The following is an 8,163-nucleotide window of genomic DNA, read 5'->3' as shown; positions in this document are numbered from 1 at the left end:
CATGAGGTCCACGATTTAAGTTTCAAGCTTATATGGTGTTATTTTCATTGGTGCAAGGATATATATATATATATATATATATATATATATATATATATATATATATATATATATATATATATATTAGTCTACTTTGAACCTTTGCTAGTCCAACATTCTTATTGAGATTTCTATTCCCAAATACAGTTCTTGCTCCCTAATACCAAGAGCAATATATACTCATTAATATTACCACTTCCGACAATCCTAATGTCTAAACAAATCCATTGTACTCAGGTCACATTGTTAGTGAGGATGGTCTCTAATGCCTTCGTTGTAGCATCATTACATATTATAACTGACATGTCGTGAAAGCATACCCAAGTACAATTTTTTTTCATATATATATATATATATATATATATATATAGATATATATAGATATATAGATATATATATATATATATATATATATATATATTCATGTGTGTGTGTGTGTATTAGGAATTTCAAGCACATGAATATAAATTTGTCCCTACTGACGATTTGATATATTATGATACTATTATAATGAGTCTATTTCACGTGAACTAGTCATACCCTAAATTACCATCCATATAGAGTGTCACATATCTCATAGGAAGGTTAGTAATTTAGAATTATACATGGAACCCAACATACTCTTATCTGCAGTCTAGGAACCATCAGATCCAATTAAAATCCAACACATGAGGAAACCGCTCTCAAGCATTTTGAAATTAGATGTTATGTAACCAACTCACAAAAATATAAATCAATGACTTAAAAATTATCCTCTTTGAGGGGGAAACCTCCCTTACATTACATAAACGAAGAATTATTAGATGGTATAAATGAAAAGACCTCCTTTCTATATATAGGAGTCTAAGGGGTTACAATATAATCATAGCATACATAAAAATGATAACGTAAGGGTACAACAATAACAATAGTGGGATTTTATGCGGCATAATAACAATATGGGGACTACATGAGCAAAATAATAAAAATAATGGGGCTACATTAACAATAACAATAAGGGGCTACACTAGTAGTATAGGGACTAACGTTCCCCTCTCCTTAAAAAAAGTGTTGTCCTCAACGCTTGAGTAGTTATGGATGCTTATGTATAAAATTATCATCCTCCCATGTGGAATCTTCAACGGATAAATTCTTCCATTTGATGAGATACTTAGAAATTGATCAATTTCATAGTTGTCTGGTTCTTCTTTCTGTGACTACTTCAGGTTCCAATATTATTTTTCCTTCCTCGTTATGTTCTAGAAATATTGTTTGAATTGGGATCTTGTCAGCTATAACCTTGTTTAGGCATGAAAAATGGAAAATTGGGTGCACTCGGGAAGATGCAAGAAGCTCTGATTTGTATACCATTGTACAAATATTTTGCAACACCTTGTAAGGACCATAATACTTTGCTGATAATTTATTATCATTCTTAGCTTGCTTAAGTGACATTTTTTTAATGGTTGTAGCCATAAAAATGCACAGTTGCTTACGTCAAAACTTCTTCTGCTGCAATTCTATTCTTCTTGTTGTTTCATTCGATTATGTGCAAAAGCGAGGTTATCCTATAAGAGTTGGAGAATTTGTTTTTGATGCTTGATATGATATTCCACTACTTGAACCTTATAATTTTTTCTTAAATATGATGTGATGGATGGTGAATGATATCCATAAAGTTCGATAACTGGGGTCATTTTTACTACACTGTGGAAGGAAGTGTTTTGACCACCATTCAGCTAGAGGTAACCACTTCACCCATTGTATTTGTTTATTAGATACAAAGCAACAAAAATATCCTTCCAAACATTTTTTCATTATCCCTGTTTTCCCATCATATTGAGGATGATAAAATGAGCTATGAGGTAATTGAGTACCTAGAAAAGAAAATAATTCAGTCCTAAAATTTCCAGTGAAAATGGGATCTCTATCGCTTACAATAATCTTTAGGTTTCCATGTAGCTTTTGAATTGTTTCCATAAATTCAGTAGAAACTATATTAACTTTAAATGGATGAGATAATGCACAAAAATGTTCATACTTGGTAATTCTATCAAATATCACGATGATGACATTCCCTCCCTCGGATCTGAGTAAACTTGTGATAAAATCCATTGAAACCTCCTACCAATGGTGACTTGGAATAGCTAAAGGTTGTAACAAACCTAGAGTCTTAATTCTCTCAACTTCATTTTGTTGGAAAACCAAATATTCTCCCGCAAGCTTTTGAATCTCAGATTTAAGGCCCTCCCAAAAAAATTCCTTCTTGACCTTGTGGCAAGTTTAAAAAACACTGAGTGCCCTCCTAAGGGAGAGCTGTGCAATTCTAAAAGAATGTTTTGTTTGAGTTGGAAATTGTTACCAATATATAAGCTATCTTTTTACCATAATGAATCATTTTTCTAGCTAAATGTATCATTTGTACTAGTATCTTTCTGCAACTTTTGAATGAGCGTCCAGACTTATTTGTCATTCTTCCATTCATCCCATTGCTTTGATTATCCAATCTTTTTGGATCATATAGATGGCCCAAATATATCCTTCCACATCCTCATACTTTCTTGAGAGTGTATTTGCAACAACATTTTGCTTCCCTTTTTTGTAGATTATTTCAAAGTCATAACCCAAAATTGTTGTGACCCACTTTTGCTACTCTTCTAAACATAATCCTTGTTCCAAAATGTTTTTAAGACTGCCATGATCCATTTTTACCTTGAAGTTTCTTCCCATTAGGTAAGATCACCATTGCTTTAGTGCATGTAGTATTGCCAACATTTCCTTCTCATAAATAGGCTTGTGTAAATACTTTCCTTTGATTGGACGACTTTCAAAAGCAATGGGCTTTATTCTTGCATTAAAACAACACCAATTCCTTTTCATGAGGCATCACATTCCACAGTGATGGTTTTTGTGAAGTCTAGCATAGCTAAGAGCGGTGCTTGGCATATTTCCTCTTTAAGATGTTCAAAGGCCTTAGTTGCTTCTGGAGCCCAAGAAAATGCATCTTTCTCCAACAATGTTGTTAGAGATGTTTCTATTCTCCCATAATTCTTAAAAAACTTGCACTAATACCCTATTAACCCGAGAAATACTTGAAGATGATTTTTGTTTGTGGGGATTTTCCATTCCTTATTAGATTTAATTTTGTTAGGGTATACCTTAACACCATTATGAGATACAATATGACCCATATATTCCACTTCCTCTACTCCAAAGAAACATTTGGAGTCTTTTTGGATATAATTGTTTCTCCTCCAATGGTTTGAGCACCCTGTGAACATGTTGAACATGATCATTACAACACTTGTTGTAGATTAGTATATCATCAAAAAATACTAACACGCTTTTCTAAGGAAGGGTTTGAAAATGGAATTTATCAAACCTTGAATTACACAAGGTGCATTGGTAAGGCCAAAACACATGACCAAAAATTCATAATGACCCTCATGAGTTCTAATTGTTGTTTTTGGAATTTGTTTAGTCTTCATTCTAATTTGATGATATCCTGAATGAAGATCCAACTTGGTGAAGCAAGTTTCTCCATGTAATTCATCCAAAAATTCATTAATGACAAGAATGGGAAAGTTATATTTAATAGTGACCTTGTTGAGCTCCCTATAATCCAGATACATGCACCCTAATCCATACTTGTTATGCACCAATACTACAGGAATAGTGAAATAACTTTGACTAGGTTGAATTATACTAACCTCTAGAATTTTTGCAACCATACATTCAATTTGACTCTTTTGTGCATAGGGATATCTGTAATGCTTGACGTTTGGAATAATACTTACTAGAATCAAATGGATAACATGATCATGATCATGAATAGGTGGGAGGAATTTGGGAGTCTCATATGCCTCATAATGATTATCCAAGACATTTTGGAGATCTGGAGAAATAGATGATTTCGATGTTTGAATCTCTAGTGAGCATAATTGTGCAATTACGCCCCATTTTTCTTTCTTTAGAAGCTTTTATATCCCATTAGAGTTGATTATATTTTCTGCTTTCCCTGTGATATCCCCTAATTCAACTTCCTTTCCTTCCCAAAAAAATTCATGAAAAGTTCTGGAAAATTAAAATCTATCATACTTGAAGATTGTAGCATTTGGACTCCTAGTACAACATCAGCACCATGAGTAGGAATGGAAAGAATTGGACTATTCAATACATACTCCCCCATGGTTAGCTTTATATTATTTCACTTTGTAGGGAAATTTATTGTTCCTCCATTTGTAACCATAACTTGACACTTTGGTGCTAGATATGGTAAGAAATTCAATTCCTTGTCTATCTTACAATGAATAAAATTATGGGTACTACCCGAATCAATCAACGGTATCACCTTTTTATTCTTTATATGTCCTTATATTTTAAGAGATTGAGGAGTGGTAATTCCTTCCAATGCATTAAAATATATGGTCAGGTTCATTTCTTCTTTCTATAGGGTTGGTCCCTATTGTATATCCTCTTGTTTTGATGTTTTTTGTTCCTCTTCTTCCTCCTCTTCACAATCTATGTAAAATAATTTCTTCTCAGCACACTTATGACCTTTCGGGTATTTTCTATTACAACTGTAACAAACCCCTTTTGCTCTTTTTTCTTCGAATTTTTGTGGTGTTAACCTTGTAGGTTGTGGATGGCTAGGAGAAACAACACCTCCATCTTTATAGTTGTGAGTGGTAGAATTCTTTGTTTCGATATTTTTTCTTTCAAATTTTCTTGCCACCCTGAATGCCTTCTCCAATGAATCAGGTTCCCAAAGGTGAACATCATGTTGGATGTTATCCTTTAAAGTCACTATGAAGACATTAATTTTATGTTCCTCTAGAATACCATTTACGTTTATATTAAATTTTTGGAATTCCTCAATGTGCTCATCCATTTAACCCTTTTGTTTGAGATTTATCAATTGGCTAAAGAAGGTGTTGCTCTTTGTATCCTCATATTGTGTTGTCATTTCCTCCATAAAAATGGACCAAGTGACAAGTGGTTTATGAGAAAAAATCCATCGATATCATACAAACTGATTAGGTTCTAAATATAATGTTGCGATGTGTACCATTTCTATGTGTTGCACATTATGGAGTTCAAAATATTGCTCCATTTGTAGTATCCATGTTACTGGATCCTTGCCATCAAACTTCCTCATATCATTATTTAGAATATGGTGGGTATTCAATCCAATGTTAGAGCCTATAAAATAATGATTAACATTTATTTTTTTCTAATAATTAGTTTCATCTAATATCTTTTTGACATTAGGAAGCATTTATTGTAGCAACCTTGTCAAAACTTCTTTCAAACCTTCCATGTTTGCCTTTAAACCATCCTTTAAACCTTCCATTTCTTCTTTTAATCCATCCTTCAAACCTTCCACGTATGATTTTAAATCATTCTTCAAACCATCCATCTTATCTTTCATTTCATTTTTGATTACGCTTTGCGAGAGAGAAATTTGTTGCACTTGGTCTCGTTATTTTGATATATCATGTTGCATTTCTTCCTCTTCTTCATGCGTCATAGTAGAGATTTATGGTTTCTTACTAGGTGTTTCTATTTTCTTTCTTTGAGTTATTTTGAAATTGAAAATGATATTTATGCTTCCCTATGCCCTTTGAATCACTTCAAACTTTTTTTTAGACAAACGTTATTCAAAATTAAAAAAAAAAACACACACATTTTTCTTTCTTTTTAGGAGCTAGATATTGCATCTGTTGTATCTCTGTAATTGTGAATCTCTGAGATCTTAAATTCGTACATGAATTTCACCAAGATTTTAGCTCCATGTGTTTGATGTTTTAGCTTCCGAAGCTTCATCAAAAAAAAGTCATAGCCAAAATGCCACGATGGCCTGTTTGAAGCAGCGAAACACTACAATCCAAAGCTCTGAAGCCAAAATTTATGCAACCAACTCACAGAAAGATAGATCAACGAGTTAAAAATTATCTTTTTCATGGGGGAAACCTTCTTTATATTACATAAATGAACAATTATTGGATGATACAATGACAATACCTTTGTTCTATATATATGAGGCTAAGGGGTCACAATATAATCAGAGCCTACATAACAATATTAATGTAAGGGAACAACAATAACAATAGTGGGCTTTTATGGGGCACAATAATAACAATATGGGGAGTACATGGGGACAAAAATAACAATAATGGGGCTACACTAATAATAAAAATAAGGGGTTACACTAGTAGTTTAGGCATCTAACATTAGGCACTAGATTATATAACATGAAATTTCAAGTGGTGTATATTAAAATGGGATAAATAATTATCTTGAAGCATGAACTAGCAAGTAAGTATGGAAATGTGACTCTCCAACCAACCTGATATTTGAGCTATACTATGGTTTCTCTTATAGCCCAATCATCCTTGATCCAGATTCTAAAGCACGAGTGAGAAATTTTCTCAAAGGATTAAAACCAAATCCACTAGTTGGGATAGGGACTCTAAACATCCAATAACCTCCACCCATTAGCTAAATAACAACATTCAGTTATGCAAAAGGAATTTACAACTACCAATGAGATGTAGTATTACTTAACTCCCTAAAAATAATCTTATATATTGCTTACATGAACAATACATGTAAATGAGTGTGCAAGTCCTAGTGGAACTTTGTTATTCTCTAGCTCATGATTTTTTCAGCCAAACCTTCTAATCTCCTCAAAGGATCTTTCTGTCGTTGAGTTATGATGCTAGATCAAACTGTCCATCCTTCCCTTTTGTTTATTCTGCAGTATGTCCTCCCTCTCTTCTCCGTGTTTCTATCCTTTTGTAACCATTCTCCCCTAACTGCTCAAGTCCCATCTTCAAGTTCTTATTGTCCAGTCTCATACTAAGAATCCACTTGCTTGTGTCTATTTGGCTAGCATCCTATTGGCCAATCATATTGGTGTTATGTAATTTTCTCCCCTGATCTTTTTCTTTGGTTATTCCTTATTATCATAGGTGACTAGAACCTTTACATGCATCTAGCCACACATTGACCCTTGCTACATCACCAAATTCCCATTGGCTCTATTGTCTTGCATTCAATTTTCCTAAGGCAGGCCCTTGTCTCTTTCATAGCTAATATTTATAACATGTCCCTTGTTCACACTTATCAACCTTCATGGCTATGATTAAACTAATCATAGCCCCAAGCAACCCCAGCCCCCGTTGATATCTATGGAACCTGTCACTCAGTCAACCTATTCTTTAACTAATTTAATTTTCCATAAATGGGAAATTAAAGCAAGTCTATCACACTATTCACTTCCTTCAAAAAAATGAAAGGATTTACTTTAATGAATTGGGAATTTTATTACCTCTAACTGTAGATATGGACTCATCTTTCTATATCATATATGTATTTTCATGGTATTTTTGATTTTTAAGTTAAATCTTCCATTTTATCTACACAAAGTCCTTTTGGAAATGGCCAGGTTTTATCAAAGGGACCACAAAAACCTGATTGTACAGCTTGTTTCATCATGGGTAAGAATGCATTTTTGTTAAATATCATTTGGCTAAGTCTGAGGATTAAAGGGAGTGGTGAAGAAGTAATCTCCCTTAGGGTTTGACCTAATTCTCGAGCAACTACTCCAAAACCTTTTATGTATCATGACTGCGATAATTTGCGACTTGATAACCTTTGTGAATCAAACAGATCATATTTTTGTGAGGAAATAATGGGTGAAATCCCCATTTCAGTGCATACTCATATAACCCATAGCATGGAAAAGAAGGTAGGGATTTAACATGTTGAATTTCAACCTAGGTTCAAGGATGATTTTGAGCCTAGTTTGTTGGACCACATTGGTCATTCCCAACATGCACAGAAGAAAGAGAAATACCAGTTGAGTTCAAACCTTCAATATTGAATTAAGAGTAAACATATAGATCATAAAATGTCTTGATCTCCATGAAATAGGGGTAAACATGTCACTTTCCAAAGATTCTTACGTCAATCTTAACTCCCCCAAGCAACCTGTGTTGATAAAAAACAAACCTGAGTTTGATCCCAATGATGAATTTCTGGATGATAATGTTCATGCTTAGGCTAGTAATCGTAACTATGATGACCATTGTCAATATGTTGGGTCCCTATAATACTTGTGATTACCCCATTACTATTGTA

Source organism: Pinus tabuliformis, chromosome 3_1 (assembly GCF_031772625.1).
Source record: "Pinus tabuliformis cultivar Carrire ecotype Pingquan chromosome 3_1, CPIR1, whole genome shotgun sequence".
In the NCBI taxonomy this organism is placed as follows: Eukaryota; Viridiplantae; Streptophyta; class Pinopsida; order Pinales; family Pinaceae; genus Pinus; species Pinus tabuliformis.
This window is presented reverse-complemented; position numbering follows the sequence as displayed.